Genomic DNA, 27,157 nt, shown 5'->3' with positions numbered 1-27,157 from the left:
AGGATTTCTCCCAGTGAGCCAAATTCTATGTTCCTCTGTACCTAAGGATACATTTTAATTTGTGGTGCAGATAAACAGCAGTCAATGAGTATTGAAGGAATGCCAAACAAGTGTGAGATGCATAGTGCTGGACATTAAGTAATTGCTATTTCTAGTCAAATGTAGACATTTGGGAATATATTGTTTCTTGTTCATAGCTAATCAATGAAGATTAGACACAAAAAGAAAGAGACACTGCTTGTGATAACTTTGTTGAAAATGTAATGCCTGGAAACATTTTGAAGTTCTACTGTGGTTGCAGTTTGCTTTTTGAATTAAAGTTTGTTATCTACCCAATGCCCTCCTCCCCACCCAAAAAAGACACTATTTTTATCTCACAGTAATTAGGAGAGATGGGGCCAAGATACAATGCTGAGATCTGGATCAGGATGTCTCCAAAGTTCAGCCACATTTAGATCCACCTCTCCCCGACCCCCCATTTTAGGTGTAAGGCTAGCTAACAAGTGCAGTTCTGGAGCCAAAGTCTCCCATAATTTCAAGGTGTTTATGATTTGAAACCCTGTCTAATAACTAGATATTCCTCAAGGCACTGAAACATTATACAGTCTTATCCCTATGGGGTTATTTCATGTCTTCCAATTACCGTATATGTCACAAAATGTGGTAAAAAAATATCTATGGCCAAAATCTTCAGTTTAGGTGCCTAAGTAACGCACCTAAATCTATCCCGAGCACCTAATAAAAATATTTTGCTTCCACTGACTTAACTGAAAGTTGAGGTGCTCAGCAGTTCACTTTTATTTAGGTGCCTAAATATGAATTTAAGTGCCTTACTTCAGGCACCTAAGTTGGAGAATGGCAGTTTATACCTATGACTAACAGGAGCAAACAGAGTAGTGTGCAAATGAAGCGTAAAGAATCCATAGATAAATCACCCAATTTTAGGTTTATTTCTTCAATGGTGCTGTCTTTATGGAAATGAAGCTGATGTTGAAAGTCAAATTTATTCCTACATATTTTGCTGTAGGTTTATTTTTAGCAATTGTTGTATCTTCCCAGGGCTCATGCAATAATTACGAAAAATTAAACCCTGCATTTAAAATATGTAAGAATGTATTCTGTCTGTGTAATTTTTTTCCCTTGGAGTAATTTTTTTCTAAATATAGTATTTATGTAGTCTGTTAAATATCTTAAACTTTCTTTCCTTTAAGATGTTTGGGGTACTTAAACACGTCTATAACTTTAAACACTTGAGGAAACTCCATTAACTTAATTGGGACTACGCGTGAGCTTAAAATATCTGTGTGCTTAAGTACTGTTATGGCTATTGCACTTTACACAACAATAACAATATGAAGAAACCATATAGACACAGCTGGGTCCCAAATAACTGTGTATTAAATACACACAAGGCCTACTTGCATACACACTGCTGCTCTGACTTGTTTCTGGCAGCTTCTAAAATAGTGGTTTTCAACCCTTTTCATTTGTGAATCTCTAAAAAATTTCAAATGGAGGTGAGGACCCCATTGAAAATTCAACACGTGGTCTGCAGACTCCCCCCATATAAGTCTTAGACTGAAAACTGAATAAAATTAAACTATAAATGTTGCATGTGCTCGGCATGGCATTTTACGCAGCGTGAGAAAGGGCAAAAAATGGTGGGTGTGACACTCTGCACCCCATATTCACCATAGTGGTATAATTCTGATATGATTATGACATAATTATGATGCACCTTGTACAAAATGTGTCGTGTAACATGTCAATGGAAATATGATGAATTGCCAAATATGATCATCCTATTTGTATGAATGTTTCATTTTTGTATCTGGAATTATGAATATTCACTATGCATCTGTATTTCAAATGTGCTTGCTCTGGGTAACACTCACAAAGCTTTATGTATAGTCTAGCCAGCACAGTATGAATGGCCTATTCAAGATGAATGGTCTGTCAATAAAGACAATGGGCCATGAAAAGGCTTATCCTCACCTGGGGATGCTTCAGTCAGCACATGGATAAGGTTGCCATGACTCATCAAAGCATGCAAAGGGGGAAGTGACATCACAAATGGGCCTCACTCCCCACACAAGAGAACACCTAGAAACACCTGAGGAACAAGGACTGACCTGGAGGAAGGAAGCCTGCCCCTTTGTGAAACCTTGGTGGACTGTTAATACTACCTACCAGGGTGAGACACTGCTTAATTCAAATCCTGTCTATTATATTAGGCTTAGATTGCATTTTTGTTTATTTGCTAGGTAATCTACTTTGATCTGTTGGCTATCACTTATAATCACTTAAAATATATCTTTCTGTAGTTACTAAATCTATTTTATATTTTTTTACCTAAAACAGTGTGGTTTGAGTGAAGTGCTTTGGGGAAATTTTCAGCTCAGGAATAAGAGTTGGTGCACGGTCACTTTCCTTTGTACAAGTGGCGGACTGGGTAATAACTCATATACTGGTCAGGTTTTTGACCAGGGCAGCTCCGGGGTCCTAGGCTGGGGAGCTGGGGATATTTTGGCAGGATCCTCTCTCTATTGTTAGTTCATGAGTGGCTCTGGGAGCATGCATGCAATCTAGCTGGGTGCCTGCAGGGGTTTGCTGCTTGTCACTAGCAGGGCATTGTGAGAGACAGCCCAAGCTGGACAGTTCAGAGGGCTCAACCGTACTCCAGTTCCAGGTTGTATCCCGGAGAAAACCCATCACAGTGGGCTTCTATGGTAACAACAACACTTCCAGGTTTTGACTTGTAGGTGGGGGTATTCACATACTTTTGACTGATCAGAAAAACAGAATGCCTTTTCTGGGATCTGAAACTATTTTCATAGTCACCTTTCATCAATCTCTTGACATAGTCTGCAGACCACAGAGGCTCATGGACCACAGGTTGAAAAACACCGTTCTAAAACATAGAACACGGTGAGTGCCCCTAGAGGGCTCATAAATTATTTAAAGGGATATTATTCAGTTCCATACACTACAGGTACCTTTCTGAATCATGGCCTGAGTGAAGAGGGAAGGGCTGGCTTCTAAAATGATATTACTCACAAAATTTTCATTTCAGAACAAGTAGTATTGTATAGGAAAACCACAAATGCATCTTCTTTGGAAAAAAGCTCATATACTATGTGCTTCATGGCATTATAAGTATTTTAGAGCCAATCAGCAAAATAAAATATATTTTACACACAAGACGTTCAACTAACATACAATTGTAAAGGTCCAGAAACCTCTATTCAAGGTCAATGATACTGTGTTCATGAATGACCAGGCCAGAGTATTTTTATGACAGGAAGGTAAAACTGTATATCATTTAGACAGCAGTATCATGAACTCAGAAAAACACAGGGTGAAGGGAGACAAGGAAATTTGTAACATGTAAGTACATCCCCTCTTTTGAATTGGGATTTGTATTTCTCTGTCTCTGACATATATACATACATCACCACCCCGCACCCCTCAGTTAATACTGTACTCCATTCCCCCAGGGTATTTTAAGTCATTTTAACTATTCTCTTTGGTGTATAAATTATACCTTGATTGCTTTAGTGCCCTATCCTCGTTACTTTAAATTGATGGCTTTTTCTTGTATTTGGCATTCACTCAAATACCCCTTTTAGAAACTGTCCTCCAGTCACTTCAGAATCTCCCTTCCTGGAGGAAATCCTCTTCCTTGAGGTCCCCTTTTCATTTCCTGTTTTCCAAATAATACAGGACTAGTTTCTATGTATTGTTTATTGTCAGAGCTGTGGGACTTGAGGGCATTCAGCACCTCACGGGACTGGGCTGTCAGTTACTCTGGTATAACTCCAGATGAATTCCATTATCTTCAGTATTATTAATTCAGGAGATCAGAATATGGCCAAAATTCCTCAGATCCTTGGGTTGTTCCTATTGTCCTTTGCTTTGTCCTTTTCCCTGTCTCTTTGTGTACTCAGAGAACTCCTGGACAGCGAGGGCTAGACTGTGACTTGGACTACTTGCCTACAAGTGGAAGTGAGAACCCCCATTAAGCCACTCCATTGGCTACTCAAATGCTGGGCTGGACGAGGGATCCTGGGTCTCAAATGCAGTTCCGCAGGTCCCAGGGACTACTCAGACTGCAGCCACCACCTGGCAGCTTGCTGGTACTAGTAGGAAGTGTCGCTGGTGGACGCTAGCTCACCATAGACACTGCCTGTGCAGCTCCCAATTAGAGGAGACGTCCAACCTCTCTGATTGGCTCAGACTCATTATTTAACTCAAAAGTATTCACGGGAAGTTGTCTGAGCAACTAGGCAAAGACTTGGATGGTTGCCGTATTAGACCCTGCCTTCTTGCCTGAAAACTGAGCCTGCCTTGTTTTTGATTCCTGCCTTCCTGCCTTGTTCCAGATCCCTTCTTCTATGCCCCACCCCTGGATACTGACTCCACCTCTGACCTTTGGCTTACCTCCCAATTCTGTCCCTATTTCTGACCTCTGGCTCCTGCTTTCACCATTGCTCTGACCACTAGCTCTGACCGGCTATGTCCTAGTCTATGACAGTTTGACACCAAATCTTCTGAGTGAAGCCTGCCAGGTATGGACCAATGGAGTTGCCCATGCCCCAAGGAGCTCTAGTGCTCCATGAGCAGGTGACCCACATCCAGATGGACAACCATGATGTGCAATGCAAATTGCCCCTGCTGGTTGTCAAGAATCAGGTATTGCAGGGGCAAATCCATCATCTCTGTGCCAAAAACAATGTGCTCTGGGTCCAACCAGCGGCATCAATCCCTGAGCAAGGACTTGTTGCCCCCTTCCCGGAGCACTTAAGTGGGGGGATCATTCCAAGTTTCGAGGCATCATGAACCATTGCTGCCTTTTGTTCTTGCTTTGCCCTCAAACATACGCATCCAACCAAGCCATGGTGGGTCGGGTAGTCAGTCTGCTGACTGAGGAGGTGTTGACTGGGTTTCCCTACTACTGGAGACCAGCAGTCTGGTGCTGTCTAGCTGCGATGTTTTCCAGGGGGCAATATGAACCATTTTTGGTAACCCCAACCATGTTTGCTCTGCTGAGGTCACCTTCAGGAAACTCCAACAGGGGTCAGGCATAGCCACCTCCCATGCAGTACACGTCTGCTGTCTCACACCAGACCTGGACTGGAATAGGGCAGTCCAGCTGTTCAAATTCTGATGGGGCCTGCAGGATGAGTTGGCTGGAGTTGAGACCCAGATGGATCTGGGTGCCTTTATCAATCTTGTCGTCTGGATACACAATAAGCTATGTGAACAGCAGGAAGAATGAAGATGGGTGGCATTGAAGCCATGCCCCCTCCTATTGGGCCATGCTCCATAAACCAAGCTGATGCAGGTAGATCTGGCCAGTCAGCCACGTGCCTCTGAGGAAAAGGAGCAGCCTACCCCTTTTAACCTGTGCTTCTACTGTGGCAAACTGATCGTGCTATTTCTGATTGCTCCATGAGGAATCCAGACCAAAGAGACCTGGGAAAACAAGCTAGCCCAGGCCCAGTAAAGCGAGCTGGCCTGAGCAGCTGGACAAAATGTTCCCCAGAGTCGCAAGCCATGGTCCTATCCAGAATGTGTTCTGAATGATGTTGAACATTTGCAAGTACTGGTGAGGTATGTATGCAAGTACTGGTGAGGTATGTGTTCCAGAGATCTCCCTTCCAATCCCTCCATAGCAGGCCCTTGTTAATTCAGGTGCAGAGGACAATTTTCTCAACCTAGATGCAGCCCCAACCCAGCAGATTCCCCTAAGGCCCAAACCTACTAGTGACAATTGATAGGTCCCTCCTATCTTCTGGGCCAGCCATGGATGGAGACTGTGCCCCTGGAGGTCACCATCCAAGGGCACCAAGAGACGATGCAGTTTAATGCCATTCACTTTCCACATTTCCCCCTGATCCTGGGTATTTTGTGGCTGAACCTCTGTAACCCTCATATTCACTAGGATGAACTAAAGGTCAACGTCTTCTCAGACTACTTCTGGCAGCACTGCTTGACCTCAGGAAGTAGAGAGTGAACAGCAGGGCCCTGGCGATAACAAGCCAGGGTAGTTGGTCAGACAGACTTGCCAGCTGCTCCTGAGCATCAACTTCCACTCAAGTACAGTGACTTTGCCAATGTATTTGAAAAACAAATGTAGACATCTTCCTTCAACATAAGGATTATGGCTGCCCAACTGAACTGAACTGGCAGTAAAAATTCCATTTGATCACATTTATGCCAGGTCTGAACCCAAATTGACCACTCTGCACACCTGCCTGCAAGAGAATCTGGCAAAGGGCTTTATTCACAAGTCCACCTCGCCTGGTGGGGTACTGGTTCTCTTAATTAACAATAAAGATGGTAGCCTCCAACTGTGTGTGGACAACGGAACACTGAATAAGGTCACCATTAGAAGCTGGTACCCCTTACCTGTAATACCTGAACTATTGGACTGCATGGGAGACACCTGGATATACGTAAAATTGGACCTCTGATGGTCATGTAACCCCTTACGTATTAGAGTTGAGGATGGATGGAAGACTGCCTTTTGATCCCACTATGGACATCTAGAATGCCTCATGATGCCTTTTGGTTTAACCAATGCCCCAGCCATGTTTTAACACTTTATCAATGACATGTTTCATGATATTCTGGACCAATATATGGTGGTATACCTTGATGACCTACTTATTTTTTTCAGACAGTGCTGAGCAACACACTGGGCATGTCCATTCCATCCTTGGAAGGCTATGCCAACACGGTCTCTACACAAAGCTGAAGAAGTTATTTTTTGGTCATTCCACCATAGAATTGCTAGGTTCATTCTATCCCTTAAGGGTATCGAGATGGACCCTCAGAAGATGAAGTCAGCTCCTGATTGGGCAGTTCCACAGGACATCCAAGAACTGTAAAACATCCCAATTTCTATTGATGATTTATCGCAAAGTTCTCAGAGTGCATTGCCACCCTCAACAAGTTCCTCTAGTCTCTCAGGGCCCAATAGACCTTTGAGCGCTGCAATTTGCATTTACCTCTGCTCCCACACTGGCTCACCCAGACACCATGCAAATCTTCATCATCAAAGCTGATGCTTCTAATGTGGTGTTTGGAGCAGTTCTTTCCCAAAAACATGCCCCCCGCCCCGAGACTGTTACACCCATGTGCCTTTTATTCCAGGAAACTCACATCTGCAGAAGAAAACTATGAGATTCTGGATTAAGAATTCCTGGTGATAAAAACTGCCTTTGAGGAATGGCACCACTATCTGGAAGGGGCCCTGTATCCTGTCCAAGTATGCACAGCCATAAGAATTGAGAATATTTGCATAAGGCCAAAGCCTTCAGCCAATGGCAACTCTGATGGATCCTGTTTTTTTCATGTTACAACTTTGTAATCTCGAGAAACCTTAAACATCAAAGCTGGTTGTCTGTCCCAGAAGGGAGAATGCTACACTGACATGATGGGCTTGAACTCCACAAACTCCAACATTCTTAAACCTCATAAAGTCCTGGGCACAGGTCCCCACCAAGACCTGCTTGCCACAATATGATCAACCTCAGCTCAGGGGATCCCTTCCGACAGGCAGGAAGCCATAAACAAGGAACCACATGGCATCTGAAATGGGATAACCTATATGAAAGGATGCATACATGTTCCTCCTGAACCTCCAAGAATTATACAGGTATGCCACAACTCTCCCTTGGCAGGACATTTTGGCAGCATCAAGACCTAACATCTAATTTATTTTCTCTTTTGGTGGCCTTGCATGGAAGCCACAGTACAGGCCTATGTTGCTTCTTGTAATCTGTGTGTCCACTCCCAGGCATTACACAACAAACCATCCAGCCTCCTGCAACCTCTTGAGACTCCATCTGACCCCTAGGCAGTCATTGATCTAGATATCATAGTACAATTATCTGAGTCCATTAAGTTCATAACCATCCTAACTGTGGTGAACCATCTTACCAAAATGGAAAACTTTATGCCGCGGGAAACCTTCCAGCTCTGAGTTGATCAAGTCATATGCTTCCATTGCCTCCTGGATCAGATAGTCTCTGATCACAGTGTACAATTTATCTCCTCCTTCTGGTATGAAGTCCTCCATACCAAAAAGTCAGGCAGAGAGAACAAATCTGGGAAAGTACATACGGTGCTATATAAACTATCCTCAGGATAACTGGTCCTTGCTACTACCCCAGTCAGAATTTGCGTACAATAAGACAAAACATGACTCTACAAGACAGAGACCCTTTTTTTCAAAGTATGGGCTCCACTCTCGATTTTACCTGGAACTACCCATAACCTCACCCAACCCAACAGCCTTCGACTGGGTGCAACAGACCCATTGGATCTAAACTGACTTGAAAACCAAGCTAGAAGATGCCAAGAGAAAATACAAACAATATGCGGTCTGCCGATGACATGAAGGTCCCACTTTTTCCATAGGCTAGATTGTGTGGCTTTTCACAAAATATCTGCACACAGATAGGCCATCCCATAACTGGATTACCAGTTCATGGATCCCTATTTAATTTGCTGCTCAATCAGTCCAGTTACCTTTGAACTCCTCCTGCCTGGAGCCCTCAAAATTGATCTGGAGTTTCACATATCACCTCTAAAGCCCCATACACAGGATGTGTTTCCTCACTGCCCCCATCGCCCCTCCCCAATCTACCAATACATGGTCAGGGTAACAACAAATATGTTGTCCATGCTATACTTGATGCCAAAATGAGATGGGGGTAAACTCCAGTCTTTGATTGGGAAGGTTACAATCCCGAAGGAGTCTCTTGGGAGCCCACAGAAAAGGTCTATGCTCCCAACCTGGTAAAGACCTTCCACAAGAACTAGTCTGGAAAACCAGCTCACTGATGTCCAGAGGATGCCCTAAGGGGTGAGGAAGTGATGTGAAGGATCTCAGGTCTCAAACCCAGGTCCCCAGGCACTACTCAGATCATACCCACCATATGGCAGCTTACTGAGATGAGCAGAGAGTGTGGGCTGTTGGACCCTAGCTCACCACAGGCACTGCCAATGAAGCTGCCAATTGGAGGAGACTTCAGCATCTCTGATTGGCTCAAAAACTCACTATTTAAGCCAGAAGGAGACACAGGAAGTTGTCTGAGCAACTAGGTGAATCTCTGGCTAGTTCCTACATTGGACCCTGCCTTCTTGCTTGACCACAAACCCTGCCTTGCTCATAATTCCTGCCTTCATGTCCTTGCCTTTTTCCAGATCCAGGCCCAATCCCTGACATTGACTCTGGTGCTGACCCTTGGCTTGACTCTCGACTCTGTCTCTGACCTCTGGTTTCTGGCTCCTGACTCCTGTTCTGACTGCTAGGTTTGACTGTCTATGTCCCCATCTACAACAGGTCCAGGCGTGTGGAAATAAATGAAACTACTCCTCCATTACTCCTTCTCCACAGCAGGGTGGCAGGGAGTGTATGGAGGCTTGGTTTCAGCTCCCCCTCCTAGCTGGCCAGAGTAGTTTAGCCACCGTGGGTGGAGACAGTAATTTAATGCTGGTATATACTGGCAGTTATCCTACAGAAACAAGCAGTAAGTAGAAAGGGCATTGTGCCTGTGTCATGCTGCCTCCTGGTGTTACTCCTGGAGAGGTGCTGCTTATGCACCACTTCTTGCTTGGAGCCATATGTAAAGACACAATCTTGTCTTCTGTAAGTGCTGGCTGAAGTACATGTGGCCTGGTTTTCAGATGGAAACTGATGGAACTCAGCATTTTTGAAAATCAGGCCAAACATATTTAAAAGCCTGTCTTTAGGCTCCTGTTTTTGAGAATCTTGGCCTTGATTTTTAATTCAAATAGTAGCAAGCCTCAAACTGCTGCTCACACTGTATTGTGAAGTTGAGTCTGGTTTGCTGAGACAGGTCACGTAGGGCAGGGCCACACATTGTATGGTGGAAGGCATTCATCCCTAATTGACTCAAACTATCTCATAGAGGTGTCAGCTCAGCTCAGCAGTAATTACTTTCATTGTTTCTTTCGAAGAGGTTGGATTCTTATTGCATCTTCTTCCCTAGCTGGATATTTATGAAAAAAAAGCAAACCAACAACAACATTTTGTCCTTGTTTCTGTTTTGACTCTGGCAGTGGCTTCTAGTAAATTCTCACCATCTGTAATTTCCCCATGTATTGTTACTTAACTCATTATTCTTTTATAATTGTTTGTTTTGCACAAAATTGTATCCCAGTTTTGGAGGAGAACATTTTACCTGAGATCAGAGTTCTCTTGTTACCACAGAAGAAAGGCCTGGTCTTTGCATTCAAGGCAGAAACCTTTTCTCCCAGTTATCAGAAACTGCCTCAGTATTTGTTTTTATTTTTGGCTCACATAGGACAGGATTGTGGCTTTAAACCATTGCCCTGAGCACACACTCTGAAATCTGTGAAGCCAGCTCCCCTAGTTATCCAAAGGTTTCATTTGTCGTGTGAGACTTTTGTATAACTGAAGCTGTCACCCAGTCATAGATATGCTCTTCACTACACCATTTTGGTAATGGTAGGTGGGGTACTTTGCATGAAATATGATGACAGAGAAATTAAAAAACTGAAATTAGCCTGTTTAAAATCTCTCTCTCTCTTTTTCTTTCTCCCCCTGGTGGTATTAAACCCAGATTTATAACCTTCCTGCCAACTACTTAAGTCTTTGAACCCTGATATCTTTTAGATGCATTTGTCCTCAAGAGAAGTTTTATCTTTTCTAAATCATGGTGAATAGTACTGCACTCAGCCTGTTAGGTGAAGACTAATAAGGAGTACTATTCTTAGGAGCAATATCATATCCTTTCGTTTCTATTGTGTGCTTTTTTTTATTGTTGTTGCTGTAATAATTTTTGTTTGTCTTGTGCTCTGCAGCTGCGTATCAGGCTGAATGCTTTGGGGATTTGTCTATTCTCTGCAACAAAAGGCTAAAACTCCTTCCTGGTCAATATGTTACTGCACCTGGATCATCTGCTACAACTCTAATGTGTGTAGCAGACATTTCCTGTTTTGGGGTTTTCTCCATTGTTCTCCATTTATCTGCTTTGAACTGCACTTGCCTTCTTTAGCCAAGATAAGTCATTGAAATAAGTATCGCTGAACACAGACACATTATTTTCTTCTCTTCTGTTTTTTATAATTTGCAAAATTGGAAACTCACAGTAACATTGTCAAACTGAAGTCTTGGCTATACATACAATTTGCATTAAAATCAGTGTAGTTAAGCTGGTGGAAAGCCCAGTGTGGGCACAGTTGAAGTGTTTTGCAACTGATTTATATTGATTTTGTTTAATTTACTAATTGGTAAAGATACATAAATGCACCAACTTCTTCTCTACCCGGGGGGTGCTCAACCCCTGCTCACTCCAGGCCCCAGCCCCACTCCAATCCTCCCCCCAAGACCCCATCTCTTTCCACCCCCTCCTCTGAGTGTGCCCCATCCTCACTCCTTTCCCTCCCTCCCAGCGCCTCCTGCACATCACAGAACAGCTGATTTGTGGTGGGTGAGAGGCACTAGGAGGGAAGGGGAGAAGTTGATCGGAGGCAGGAGGGAGGTGTTGGAGGGAGGAGAGCTTGGCTGCCAGTGGGTGCTAAGCACCCGCTAATTTTTTTCTGTGGAGCACCCACAGAGTCAGCACCTATGCATAAATGTGTGTGTTTATAAGCTCTTTGGAGCAAGAAATATATGTATATACAGCACCTAGCACAATAGGACCCAAAACTGACTGGGGCCTCTAGACACTACCATTATGACTGAAGTGGTAATCAATTTATCTTAAGAAAAAACATGTCTTAGGAATGATATCTGGTTAATACAAGCAGGTAATCTGCATATACAGTATTATACCTGTTGCTTTGATTATGGCTTCAGGTATTGGAACAACTACAATATTAACAAAACAAAAAAAACCCCAATGTCACCCCTTTCTTTGTTCCAGTAACAAAAGAGCATGAGAGATCTGAAGATTCAGGGTCCCTAGAAATTCACTCTCTCATTTATTTTTATGTTGACTCTGTAGATAATATTGCTCCTGATATTATAGAAGACTCTGGAAAAGAAGTAATATGCAGAAATTCTATTAAGAACCAGTTTTTGTAACGGAGATTAATGAAACAGTAAAAAAAAAAAAAGGAGAAAGAAGATTATGGTCTCGTGTGGTGAGAAACATACTGGTAGTACTAATCAAGCAGAGAGCATTTGAAGATGATGGAAAAAATGAAGAATTCAGCCATTTCAAGGTGTGGTAAATAGAAACTACAGAGGGAATTTAACGTGGGCTGAATATTATTACCCACACTGGAATTTGGCCAGGATATGAAAGTTTACTGTGAACATGGCATGATTACAAGTGGCCTGGACTATAGCTTTACATCTCATCCAAAAAAATACCTATTGCCCTTAACACAGAGATGAGAGGCCTCTTGGGATCAGGCCCTGAACTGCAAACGCCTCTTCCTATTGCATTGCACTGGAGTCCATATTTATACACTGCTCATAGAAGCAGCATGGTCTAGTGGAAAGAGCACTGGAGCAAAAGACCTTAGTTCTATTCCCCACTCTGCTGCTAGGTGACTTTGGACAAGTTACTTCACTTCTTCTTGCCTCAGTTTTCTCATCCATAAAATGGGGATAATGATACTAACTTATTAGTAAAGTACTTTGGGATCTATAGATGTCAGTGGGATTTACTTCTGTGAGTAAGGAATACATGTGGCAGCATCTCACCATTGGTTTTCCTTAAAAAATGCTCCAGCCAACTCCTGGCTCAGCCAGAAGCTATTTAATTTATGAGTCGGCACACTATTTTGGATGAATATAAGAAATAAATTATTGTGTTCGTTCATGCTAAACATACCTATAAAAGCACTCTAGATGGTAGATATTGCATTCCTTGATTAGCTAGTTTTATAGTTCAGTAAAATGAAATGAAAATATACAGATAAATGATTCCACAAAAGATTTTCAAGACATTTCTGGAATCTGTTAGGAGTCTTTTAAAAATAAAAACAAGTATTCAAGACTGAACAGCTGTACATGTACAATTACCAATAGTTCTTTTAATTTCCTTTGATCTAGACACAAAAAGAAACTGGCAGAAGTGAGGGAAGGAAACTACAGAGGAAATTTGTTCCAAGCCTTGATGCATTGTTCAAAAGCCAAAGAGAACCAATGAGCAATGAGATTTTTTCCAGGCTTCTTGATGAACCAAATTCAGTTGCTTACTGTTAAACAGATACCGTCAGTGCGTTTTAGCTCACCGAATGTCCCTGTTTTAATGAAAGGTAAATCTCATGCAACTTCCCTGGAAATCCAGGATTTATAATGCAAAATGAAATAGGCAAATCCTTAACTATGGTAGCATGCTAGTATTAATGTGAATAAATGATCTGTTTTAAATTGCACAAAGCATAAAGTATACATCAGATTACACATAAATGACAGTTATATCAGGTTTCATTGTGGTTAATGAACTTGCCTTGGGCAGATATAAAATGCACCTAGCTTTGTCCATTTTTTGTAGGGGTAATAACACCATTTTATTAGATCGCATTAATCAAGATTAAACACCCTGTGCTTTAGGACTTCAAACTTTTCCATGCCCTCTATATGCACAAAATAAGGAATGTACTCTTTGCTAAAGACAGTGTCCTGCATTTCAGATGTCCTGCATATCACCTTTCCAATGAATAACCTAAACAAAGCCTGAAACACAGCATGCGTGCAGCTGCCTGCCACAGCCATTTAGGTCAGAAATAAAAAGAATAAAAATCTGGGGAAAGTGTTCAGGGAGCTTCTCCATTAATGATGTGCACTTGCAGTTATGTTGTTCATCCAAAAGATATCTCCAGGCCATATGGAGGGTTCTGGAAAAGGGTGTGGGGACAGCCAAACGATGCAAGCCATCTTGTTGGTTTTGTTGTTGTTGGTAGTTTGTTTCTGTTCTCCCTGACAAATGCTTGCTTAAGAAGGACTGTGGTTCCACTTAGGATGAGACCTTACTAGGGTCAGTAGAATGTAAGCAAAATTCTCAAAACCAGTGTCTCAGCTTCCAGCATTTCTATGGGTGCATCCACTCTGGACTTCAGATCAAAGTAGCCAGAGTTCTACTTAAAAATGCTTCTTGCTAGAAAAGTACTGACACCATTTCAAATCACAGCATAGACAGTGCCTACTCACCTTTCAAAATGGTTAATGAAACTGTTATATCCTGAGTCTCCTGTTCTAGAACACAGTTAGATGCTGTCTATACCGTGAGATTTGAAACAACATAAGATGTTTCTAGAAAGAAATTTCTTATAAACATGGCTGTGCTGCTGTGGCATAAGTGGAAAATTTAGATCCACTTCAGAGAGTACCTGTGTAACCCACACACCTCCTGGGTGTGGTGTTCTGTCCCATCTAGTGACAGCAAGACCACTTAGAGAACGAGAGAGATAAATGAGTCTGCTCTACAGCCTTAGCTAACAGACAGGTGGCTTTCAGTTCATGTGGTAGAGGCTCGTGCACTAAGCTCCAGAGGTCCACAGTTTCATCCTGCCTGCTGACAACCAGGATCTGTTGGCGTTACACCTGTGCAGAGAAATCAGTGTTACTCTGTTGAGTAATAGAGGATGGCCAATGTGAATGGGGATGTGCACCCCCTGTGGTGTATAGAGCTCTGATCTGATACTCCAGCCCCTTGTGCAGCTGTGCACAAAGAATAAGAGAGGGTGGAGTATGGGTGGGCCAGGGAGAGGTGCACAGACCCTCCCTTCTAGCCCCTGTGGGTATGTCTACACTGCAGTTAAACACCCATGGCTGTCCTGTGTCAGGTGACTTGGACTTGCAGGGCTTGGGCTATGGGACTCTAAAATTTTGGTGTAGATGTTCAGGCTCGGGCTGAGGGGACATGTAGATGTTTCACGTCAGTTATTCTAGGCCCCCCACCAGCCTGTGTGTCTCCCTTTTACCTGCCCTGTCTCCTTGGGCCTGGCATTAGTGTCTGGATTTACCCTAAGTACAGCTGCTCCAGGTAGCTCTACTGGGAAGTATGGAATAATTGCCTTGGGAGTCCAAATGCACACTGGTCCAGGAACAGTTGAAGGGAGTATGAATGCAGATGATTCACAATCATTTAACAACAACCAGGTATGTAAAGCAGATGCTCTGAACCATTGCAGAGACAAATGCTTTAGACAATACTTGGCTTCACCATTTTACCATGAACTGGTGTAGACCAGCAGTTCCGAAAGCCCAGCAGTTACATGCCAAAATAGGGTCAGCTAATGCACTGGTGAAGGGAATTTTGCTAAGCATATCTTGAAAATACCGACCTCTGCAACATAACTAACAGCACCAATAATGTTTACAGGCACTGAACTGTAAACAAGTTTCAACACTGTAAAGTGTGAAATATATGTGTCAAGTTTATTATGCTTTCCTTGCCTCAAGCTGATTAGTGCAAATTAATATTTCACACTAATCAGCCTGAGCAGTTAGCACACAATTTGGATTTAGGGATTTTGGCTGATTGCATTAAAAATGTATTCAGGCTATTTTTGCAACGTGCAAATAGAGCAAAAATATTTTAACTGCAGGTTTTGCTAGTTTTGCAGTGTTAATATGACCCTGCTAATAACTTTGTACAAATGGGACAGCCATGACCTGATGTACATGCTCTATAGTTGTAAACATGTGGATTCAGATCAAGATAAAAATTCACATCAGGTCTGTAACCTTGTCATAATTTAAGTCTCTATATATCTATATCTATATCATTCTGATATGCAACCCTAGAATCTGATTCTAGATATTGTTTTCCTGGAGATTTCCTAAGGAAAGCAACAGGCACTAGTTGAAAGCCCATAGTGCTAATCTTTGTAATGCACTTTAGTGTTAGGGTTGCTACAAATGTAAAAGACTATTAGTGTTTAGATGGAACAAGTATGAACCTTACATCAACTTCGTGCTGAGAAGAAGAAACAAGAATGACCACTTGCTGCTTTCAGAGCTAAGTGTGGAACCCACCTGTTAGTCATGCTTTCCCTCAATAATACCTTCGTTCTCACAGATTCATTCATAAAACAAGCAAATCCTCATCCTGATGGCCCTATAGATTTTGGAAGAGCACAGCTGTGCTCCTGCTGAAGTTAACAGAGAAATTCCCATTGTTCTGTTTGGAAGCAGGATCAAGTGCTACTCTTTCATAACTTAATCCAGTTTGTGCCCCATAAAGTTATGGAGAAAAACATTTTGACATTGATATGAGCACCAGTCGAAAGATGCACACCACCCTTGGAACAGGCCTTTGGATACAATGTGTTTGGTCCTACATCAGCAAGACATCTGGGCATCATACGTGAATAAAAAAAAAACATTTATAAAGGAGGGGCCAAACCCTTGGGCAACCTCCCGTTGTGGTCAATGTAAGTTTTGCCTGAGCAAGCACTGCAGTTTCGGGCTTTATTCAACAGAAGGCCCCGCATGTTGATATCATGGCACTGTGGCTGCCTTAACTCATTACATTCTCTGCTGCATTGTAAACATTTTGTCCCATGCTGGCTTCTGCGCTCTCTGGGGCTGCATTTAAAATGAAGTGCCAGATTCTGCTCCTGTTTACACTGCTGTGATTACTGAAGTCAATGGAGTTACTCTAGATTGATATTGGTGTAACTGAGATCCGAATCTGTGCCTAAGGGTCTAAGTCTAAACTTCTGCACACATGGATCTCCATTAATTTCAGTGGGACCTCAGAACTTGGTGGTGCTGGAGAGTCAAGCCCAAAGGGAATGCCACCTGGAGGAATACAGCTAATAGGCTTCTGAGCTCTGTGTTTCACACAGTTTCTGGAATTTTTCGCTGGGACATAGAGAATGCACAGTATGTGCGTGTTTTCAAATCTGGGCATTAAACCTTTTTCCTTGATTTGGCTTTTGCCTATTAGTTAGGCCCATTAAGATTTTCTGGTTGCCAGTGTGAAAGCTGATCTAGACAGCAAATGACAGATTGTAAATAATAGGACTATTGTAGCTGTATTTCTTTAGATAAAAGAAGATGACTGTAGTGGGCTGTTTGGATGCCAACCCTCAGCACTGAAATGCCCCTCCCCTAATTTGGATGGCTATTGTAATTTGAGCGATGGCTCAGAGCCATTTGCATCCCAGTATGAAGTCTGCTTTGTACATCAAGAATCAAATTTCTACATTTCACCACTGAATAGTTATTCATAATGTACATTATACCATTATTTCTTATTCGCTGAGATGAATGAATGAACATAGCTCTTTCACTGCTTTTTTAGTAATATAGATACATTTATATAACTGGGGATATCAGAGCAACATATGTGTAGTATTCTTGCAAATTCCAGTTACAACCCATTTGTCAGCAGACGACAACTTTAATGACAGACATATTCACATAATGTGAAGTGTCCACACTCTTTAAATAAATGTTGACTGAAAAATTTACTGCTGCAGCAAGATGTTTAAGAACTTGGATTTTAGCTTGAGGAGTATAGACATTTACCCATAAATGAAAACATATGCCACACGAAAGTGTGCAGGCCTTTCACTTTACCCAATATTTGCACATTATTGTTGATTTAGGTCTACTTAGCTGAAGCAAATGAAGTTCATTAATCCTAGGAACCTGACCTCAAAGCTGACATTACAAGACTAATTAGAATTCCTCTAGGCAAAACTGCAAGAACATGCAGGGCCAGTCAGTGCACTCACACTCAGGGTAAGCCCTTTACGCTCTGCTGTGTTACAGAGGGTGCAAGACAGTGTGAAATTAGGCCCATGGTATTGTCACACTTTGAGGTTCAACCCAAACCAGCAAGAGGTTGTGCCCTGGCTTACCCTGCAGCTCTGGGTGCCTGAAATGCTTTGCTGCTGTGGCTCTTAGCCTGACACCAACAGACAGCCTACAAGCATGCAGGTCACATCAGCTACTTTTTTGAAGAGTGACCTTAATACCCCCAGTCCTGCATTTTCCCCAAATTGTTTGCCAATGCAACAATCTGCTGAGGGTCCCAGAATTGCATTGCCCCCTTTAGCCTCAGCAAGTGTGAGTTTTGCTACTATGTGACAACTCTCCGACATACCAGCTTGTCTGCCTTGCCAGCAAATTCTTCAGGACTCTGCCAGTCCAAACCTTGCTTTGCAGGTAACAAACTGTGAACCCCAACTCCCAAGCTCTCAAGACGTATTTCCCTGCAGTGTAAAACCCCATCCTGGAACACTCACAGAGGTTCTTAAATTTGTTTCTCCTTTAAAGACATATTGTCTCTTTAATTGCAGCTCATTAGTTTAACTAGGGTTTGACAAACACTCTTATTTCAATCCCAGCACTGAACTGGTTTATAGTAAATGTGAAGCAAGTTTATTATACAAAAAGCCACAGGTTTAAGTGATACCAGGTATAAGGAATAAAGACAGAAAGAATTCCAAACAAACAAAAGTGAAAATATGCTTTTAAGACTAAAATTTACTTTTTGCAAGCTACAGTCTTCTCCTAAACAGGTTTCTTCTCTATACACTAGTTCCCAGAGACTTCAGCCCCTTTGGTTAAAGGATGCCCTGTTCAGTGATTTCAAGAGCTCTGGTCCCCTTAATTTTCCAAGTGATGGGTACCAAAAATGGCTTTCTGATTCTACTTATCTCTTCCAAAGTTCATTGACTCTGTTACAAGAGGCAGGAAGAATTCCTACAGTTCTTTCCTTCCTATTGACTTCCCATCCCCCTGTTGAGTAGTAAGTAAATGGAGCTTCTATTGTTTTGATTCCAAAATGCCTAATTTACAGTGGAAACAGGCAGATAGCTACCTTCCATCCTATCTGGGAGAAAACTTGTTTCTCTCTGTCTTTGGTCACAGATTTTAAAGCCTAATATCAGTGATTATCCATAATTGCTCATAAAGTGTTAATACGTACATTCCACAATGATATTTATCACCAGTGTGCTCCAGGCTTACATAAAAAGACCTGACTCAATATACTTTATAATACAGTAACACTGTATACAATTAATTGACTCAATTATTTATCATGTGAGGTTGCGACATGGTGTCTTTAAAGAGCAGTAAACCTTTGAAATATATTTTCAGATAAAGTTGCTCTCTACTGCTGGGATGTAGTTGCCATGCTGTTTTCTCCCCAGCTTGATCACTTATTTTACCTTTTATGTAAATTTACCTTCATTGTTTCTGCTTGCTGACTAGGCTAGTCAGACAAGCAAATACACATTCCTTTGTCTAATGCAGACAGTGCTTATCCAGCACTTGCCAAACACATTTTCAGAACATAATTCTAGCACACATTTATAACTCTTAGTACACACTCCGTATATGTATCGTGAAAGACCATTAATGGTCAGTGAGTTATTTGTATTCCAATGATATGTTATATACTAAAAGGTGGCATTACCATGACAATAGTGCATTAGATGTAGTGAGTATGTCAGGCCTCATAAGAGCTGACCTAGAATAGTGAACTACCCCTGGGTCTCTATGTCACAGGTATATATTTCAAAGGCCACATGCACGCACACACACACACACACACACATTGCAGCTGCTTCTTTAGCCCCTATATGCCACACTGGTAGCACATGGAGTAAACAGGTTGCAATGAGCTAGAGGAAAACTGCCCTGCCACAGAAATGCAGAACTGACACAAGCATCTCTGTCCTGCCCCCACTCTTAGGACTGAGGCTTGTCTTGGGGCAGTAAGGAGTTGTATTACCCCAGGGGGCACCAGGAGGCATTCTGACTGCCTGGTGCATACTCGGAGTGTGCCTGCTACTATATACTCTCTCTATGCGGTACAGTCTGTCCCGCCTGCTGTGCCAATCCTCCTTCAAAAGTCCTTGCAGAGGGGGAGCAAAGCATTGGCATTGCCTCTTCTCCATGCCTCTCTCAGAGAAGTCTCTGTCTGATCATTACCCAGCCCACACAAGGGATAGAAAGCTCCTTGCACCCTATAATCCCAGTGCTCCTTGCACCCTATAACTCCATCTGCATAAGAGCCAGGATGACTCTGGCCCTCAGTGATTAGAGGGGTTTATTGTGCCAGTAAGGCACAGCCCCATCTCGGGGATGGTGCAGAGGGCATGCAAAGAAGCTCCTTGAGTTCCAGGCAGGGTAGGCAGAGTGCTTGGCAAAAGTGCAGTAGCTGCTCCCCGCTGTGCCCATCTAACATCCTCACTCTGCTCTTTTCTGACCACTTTGGCAGGGGGGTGCTGACAGTGTGGGTAGCTATTCAGAAGCTCTTTAGCTTCAGGAACATAAGGAATGTCCCTGTGCTGGAGCCTTTCCATGAGGGTGCAAGAGAAGGAAGCCTTATGTAACCCATTTGTGTGTGTGTATGTTACAGGTCCCTCTCCGTATCCAATCCACAGAAGCTAAAGTCTAGGAGTACCCCAAATAGAGAGCTTTAGTTCAAGCTGCCGCAGCTCCTGGGTCTAGCTATGGAGTCCCTGGTGTAACAGCCAAGATGGTAGCCATCATTCTAACATATCCACACAGGGCCAGATAAAATATTAGATTTGCAGCACATCCCCTTTGTCAGGAATGTTTCTTATTTATACAATTAGGCAGGGATTTTTCAAAGGTGCCTAAGGAAGTTAGGCACCCAACTCCTATTGAATTTCAATGGGACTGAAGGTACAGCTACACTGACGTTGGCATGTGGAGTACAGACACTGGTCACTCAGCTGGCCTGGGTATAAATAGCAGTGTTGACGGTGAGGCATAGCTTAAGTGAGGAGAATGCTCTACATGCTTGAACCCTTGGGTAAGTACCCTACACACCGAAGCAGTGCCACCCACATCTATGCTGCTATATTTAGCAGTGTAGAGTCCCTTTGCGTCCCCACTGCCAGAGCATTTGCTCCACTCATTGAAAGGCTCTAGCCCAGGGGTGGCCAACTTGTGGCTCTGGAGCCGCATGCTGTTCTTCAGAAGATAATATGCGGCTCCTGCTAGAAGCCGACTCTGGGGGGAAATGGCAGCCCTATCATCCCTCCCCCAGTGCTTCCTGCCTGCCAGCAGCCCCCCCGCCACCAAATCAGCACATCCTCCTCCCTCCCTGTGCCTCCCACCCACTGCAATCAGCTGTTTCGCAGCATTGAGGAGGCTCAGGGGGGGGGGAGGGAGGAGAGAGAGAGGCTGCAGTTTGCAGCCTCGCCCCTCCCTCTCCCAGCACCTCCTCCTCCCTCCCCGTGCCTCATGCCCACCACGATCAGCTATTTTGTGACTCGCAGGAGGCTCGGGGGGTGGGGGAGGAGCGAGGACACGGCTCACTCAGGGAGGGGCAGGAAGACGCAGGGCAGAGGTGGGGACTTGGGGACAGGGGTGGAGTGGAGGGCAGGGCCTAGGACAGAGCCAGGGGTCCAGCACCCCGTGGCCGGCACCAGTGTCTCCTTGAATAAAGCACACAGTGACCAGCTGGTGTGGAAATTCTTAATCAAAATGTTTCTTACACCATCTAACAATGGAAGGCAAGTGCAAGCTGAAAAGAAAAGACACAGATGAAAATCAAGGCTTCCAATAGGAGTGGGAGAATAAGTACTTTTTCGCTGAACATAATGGTCTAGGCCACGTGCCTTCTTTGCTAGACGTGCATCTCTCAGTTCAAAGCTTCAAACTTGCAGCATCATTTCACTTCAAGCCATGCACCTATGGATCAAGAATTCCCACAAGGATCTGAGCTCCGCACTTTAAAACTGAAAACTCTGAAAAAGCAAATAGATGTAGAAGCCCAGTTCTTCACCAGATTTGCCAGCCGATCGCAGACTGTAACGTTAGCCTCCTATTATGTGGCCTAGCACATACCCCATGCGAAAAAGCCCTACTCTGAAGGCAAGGTTATAAAAACGTGCCTCACTGATGTGATTTCAATCCTGTCTCCAGAGAACGAGAATCTACAGTAGAAAATTTTCAGCCTGCCGCTTTCACGCCACACAGTAGAACGCAGAATCTCCTACCTGAACAGTGACATTGCATCGCATCTGCACTTGCAACTTCAGCAGTGTGAATATTTGAGAATTGCTTTGGCTGAGTCGTGCCATGGGCAGGATAAACCTCAATTGTTGGTATTTGTCCACCCTGTGTCTGAAAACTGTGTTGTAAGGGAAGAACTCCTTGATATCGTGTCACTAAAGGACAGAACTTGTGGACAAGATCTGAAGGAGTTGTTGATGTTGGTAGTTGCAAAAAGCCACTTGCCTTTACAGAAAATCACGGCCATTGCAACGGACGGGGCTCCGTCCATGTGGGGATCTGCAAATGGATTAGTAGGGCTTTATAAGTCTGATAAGATCTTTCCTGAATTTTGGACATTTCACTATATTATTCATCAGGAGCAACTGGTATCTAAAAATCTCAAATTTGATCATGTCATGAAACCTGTCTTGCACATTGTGAATTTCATTCTCTCAAATGCACTCAATCACAGACAATTTGAAAATCTAATTGAAGAACTGGATGAAGATGACTCCCCTGCTGATTTGCCATTTCACTGCGCAGTTCGATGGCTCTCAAGAGGTAAAGATATTCCTGTTTTTTCATGCTCCTGGAACCAGTACAATTGTTTATGGAGGAGAAGCACAGAATACACCCCAAGCTTACAGATCCTGGGTGGGTTCTAGACTTGGCATTTCTTGCTGCTGCATTTGGATAATGTGGACTTACAAAGAAAATTCTGGTTGCTGTCTGATCAGTACAAGGTATATTTGCGTTCATGAACAAACTGCAGTTGTTTCACAGACAAATGCTTGAGGGAGAACTGACGCACTTTCCATCAATGTCACAACTTCAAGCCAGATCAAAAAAGAACGCAGCAGAATCCCTAAAACGGAGCACAACTAGATATATGAGTAAGATCTTAAGGACAGTTTTGAGGAAAGATTCCAAGATTTGCAGCAGAAAAGACCTCAGATCAGCTTTCGGATTGACCCTTTTAGTGCTGAAGCCGATTGTCTGAAGCCCCCTTCAGTCACTGATGAAGCAACATCCCAGATGGAAATAATAGAACTTTTGGAAGATGATAGATTGAAATCTGTTCAGAAAACAGAGGGGACCCTTACTTTCTGGAAATCTGTACCAAAGGATAATACCCCAACATCAGAGGTGCAGCCTTAAAATTAATCTCAATGTTTGCCTTGACCTTTGCCTCTTTGTGAGTCTGTTTTCTTGAGAAACGTGAAATCCAAGCACTGATCCGTTTTGACAGACAGCCACTTAAGAGAACTGAGGCATGTGAGCACAACTGAACACAAACCAAACTTCAAGGGAATTGTTGAAAGCAGAGATTGCCAGAAGTCCCACTAAGTAAAAGATTAAGTTGGTATTATCATTAATTATGCATTATAAATGTATAATAAATATACATTATCAACTTATATAATGATTATGTGTGTGCATATCTATCTATTTATACATACATATACATATATGTATATAATCATTACATATTACTGTGTCTCTTTGGCAATATACATTGGTAAATTCTCGCTCCTTCTCAGGCTCAGGTTCTGTCAGCTACCCAATGCCGGAGCCTTTCACATATAGTTGCCGTAGTCTATATTTTGCTGTAAAGTGTAGCCATAGCTTAAACACCTAACTCCCGTATGTGGAAATCCCAGCCTGATTTAGCTATCTTTAATTTGTTATTTGAATTATTTCTTACAGAAGGATCAAAGATAACCCGCAAAAGGAAAAGGCAAGCTACAAGAGTAATATATTTCCAAAGAGAAGGAAAAAAGATAATAGGACTGAAAGCTTTACAGGGAAGACTGTGAATGATTAATTAGTCTCCAGTAACTAGAAGTATTGCTGATGACCTGCTATGCTCAGAACAATAATGGAATAAAAGTGTGTGTGCCATGTACAAAGAGAAGTGTCCATCATATTTAACCTTAACACATTTCAGTGGAAAAAAGTCAAAGTCTATTGATTAATCTTTTTTCTTTTTTTGAAAATAGTATAAAAGAACCACAAACTACATGTTCTCATCTTTCCCCTGATTGTGTAAGTAGCTCATTCTCAAGTGAAGAAGTCCTTGGATATCCTTCAGCCAAGTACTTGAGAATATTCAGGTATCAAGTAAATAATAATGCATCTTTTTGGTCAATGGGGAAACTGCATTGAGCTGTAAAACTCACTTTGTATTATCCATTGTAATGTAATTGAATGGGAGAAAAAACAACATAGTTTGGAACCATCTGGCCATCTGTATTGTTGTGAATTCTGGAGAAGTGATCAGCAGAGGTGAGTGCATATTGCAAAAAAGGTTCACGTGAATCTTTAAATAAATGTGCTTTGGCTGTGCTCAAGTTCTGACTGCCATCTTGATCATAGCCCAGGAGTGAACTGGGAACTTCCAGTACTAAAAAGCATAAGTCACTATAGCTTGAGGTAAAGGATGAAGGCCTGTAGTTGCTAGCTGTAAGACTTACACCAGGAGTAGGTCCAGAAGAAGCTATGTGGAATACACTGAACAGGGGCTATTGTGTTAACTTTCTGCAAATATGTGAGTTTACTATCAGTTTGTATTTACACATCTCATTAATACAGAAGAAAAGGAAAAGTCACATATATGAAATCCAATTTTTAAATTAATCCAAGTGACTATATTCATCCTGGAATATCTTTGGGGCTGATGGAAATACTTCCATTGACTTCAATTGCAATGTTCTCATTGATTTCATTGGGAGGAGGAGCAGCTCTCTATAATCAGGGGGAAAGGAAAATTCTGTGATTTATCTGGCTAAGCAAAAGAGCTCAGATTTAAAATCCAGACTTTCAAGTGTTCATAACAAATAATGTGTGATCAATATGTGGAATAATCCCAGATTTTCAGATGTGACCAGTGATTTGTTGGTTCCAATTTGAAACATTTTAAAGGGCTGTGATTTTCAGAGGATGAGTACTCCACACTTTCTGAAAACCAGACCCCTTTAAGGTGTCTCAAGTTGGGCACTTATATAATGAGGCATCCAAAATCACTAGTCACTTTTGAACATTTTAGCCCAATGTAATAAGTTATTCATTAAGTAATACTTTCAAGAAATCAACAGTCTGCTCAGGAATAGTCTGTGAACAGAAAAAATCAGATACATTATTAATTGTATTTACTTTGTTTTAGTCATCAGAATTTTTTCCCATCCAAAAAGACTAGGGAAATGTAAGTCTGAATTATGTATCAACTCTTGTAATATTTGGTGGTTTTCTCAAAGCCCCAGCTCCTATTATGTGAGCATTTGAGCATTCATTAGGCGGGGGGGGGAAGTAGGTTTTTAGCTCTCATGGTTGCAGAGAAAAAGCTTGGCCCAAGTGCACCTGAAAGACTCAGAAACTAGACGGGGAAAAAGTATTATTTTTTGTAAATTGCATGATTTTTAAGCCAATCACTTGATTTTGGGGAGCTGAATTCCTGATTTTTGAAGTGCTCAAGTGCAATAGCGTTTGCCAAATCAGGGCCTACGTATGGAAAACATAAGAATTTTACCTCTGAGAAGTAAAATGGACCCTGTGGAACTCATATAAACAGTTATTAGTTATGATAAATTTTGTTTAAATTTATTTATGTGAGTTAGCCCATTGGCTTCGTTGATACTAACTGCTAGCCTGAAATGAACAAGACTTGGGCCAAAGTCTAATATAGGCTTCTGGATGTTTGCTGCTTACCAACACACATGGTGACTAGTTTAACAATTTTATATATAGCAAAACTATATAAGATTATATAATTATATAGAATACATGTATATTTTCCTAAATAATTATATATATATAATATAATTATATATTCCTCTAAAGAATTTATAATATATAATGATTGTACATATATATATAACCCTACTTCCAAGAAGCAAATTGAATTACTATTTTCTTCTTTCACTCTCGCTCTCTGTCTTTACTTCTATTATATGGCTGTCTATCCAGATTTTAATACCACTAGTTATGGCTGGAAAGACAGATGAGGGAAAAAGCCCCAGCTCATTTCTAGGTTTGAATATACAATAGTAAACAGAAATTCTATATATTAAGAATTAAGCAATGCAGAATTTGAACATACACTAAGAAAAGAGCATGTTTCTACTAATATTGCATTTTGGGTGCACGTTATTATATTTGTCATGTAAATTGTGCTTTTGAAAAAATGCAATATGATACAAATATAGAGGTAGGATAAAAGGCTCACTTAAAATGTATTTATGCATTACTTGGATAATTTTGTAAGGTGTGGAGAAAGGACAGAGACTCCTGTAACAGCATCAGGAGAAAACTAACATTTAATATCTTTCACACAGTGAAAGTAAAGAAGACAAAAAAAGATTTGGAAAACACCAAAACCTCTCTGCTTTGTGGAAATTGTTTTTCAATTGTGATTATGATTATAATCCTCTGGCCATATTATTAGATGTGCTGTGGGCCTGCTGCTCTCACTGATTTTAATGAGAGCAATAGGTGCTCAGCAGTCATGAAAATATGGCTATTGCAGTCCTGATCCAAAGCCCAATGAGGTCAATGAAGAGAATAAAGGCACAGAACTTCATTAGCCTAAGATATCTAGGGCCTAATTTCAAGGTGCTGAGCACCTGCAGTTCTCACTGACTTCTGAAAATCAGGCCCATAGTCCCCCCATGAAAAGATATAGACCAAGCTCTGAGAGCTTCCAGTTAGGAGTACCTAGCTGCCTAAGTGCCTATCTGCATCTTTAGGCATCTAACTACCTTTAAAAATCTGGCCTTATGTGCACCAAATGAGTCAACACTGCTCCTACTGAAGTCAATAGATAAAACTGCCATTGATTTCAGTGGGAGGTAGAATCTGACCCAGGAGTATAATAAAATTGTAATTTATGGAGGGAAGGGGAAAAAGCCATAATGATTTCTGCATGCCATAATACTGTGGAAGCAATGTAATGGTGTACAGAAATGTGCATGGAGAAAATCCATTATGACTCCGGAGATTCTTTTTATTAAATATGTCTAAATAAGGGTCTGCAGGACACATGTTGTGCCTTGTTCATTCTTAGTAACCAGGCCATTTTCCCAAGGACATGGAACAAAAAAATAAATTGATCTCCAAACAAGCTCTTACTGCAATTACTAAATGCCTAGCCTTGAAAATCCCTTCTAAAAGCCGAGGACATATTGTGTTATTGTACAGTGTATTTTTATT

General features: G+C 42.0%; 1 long non-coding RNA gene across 4 annotated transcripts; it reads left to right on the top strand.

Annotated features, from left to right (window-relative positions):
• The first annotated feature begins 2,078 nt into the window (after positions 1-2,078).
• On the top strand, positions 2,079-23,847 carry LOC123365170. 4 transcript variants are annotated; one of them, XR_006577459.1, is made up of 7 exons: positions 2,104-2,194; positions 2,865-2,928; positions 3,948-4,005; positions 10,861-10,972; positions 12,006-12,225; positions 13,064-13,269; positions 23,660-23,847. It is a non-coding gene; the product is annotated as an uncharacterized LOC123365170 (long non-coding RNA). The 4 variants fall into 4 exon arrangements; XR_006577462.1 differs by lacking the exon at positions 3,948-4,005 and having other exon boundaries at positions 2,112-2,194; XR_006577461.1 differs by lacking the exons at positions 2,865-2,928; positions 3,948-4,005 and having other exon boundaries at positions 2,082-2,194.
• Positions 23,848-27,157: the final 3,310 nt, after the last annotated feature.

This window comes from Mauremys mutica, chromosome 2, assembly GCF_020497125.1.
Source record: "Mauremys mutica isolate MM-2020 ecotype Southern chromosome 2, ASM2049712v1, whole genome shotgun sequence".
NCBI lineage: Eukaryota > Metazoa > Chordata > Testudines > Geoemydidae > Mauremys > Mauremys mutica.
This window is presented reverse-complemented; position numbering and strand designations above follow the sequence as displayed.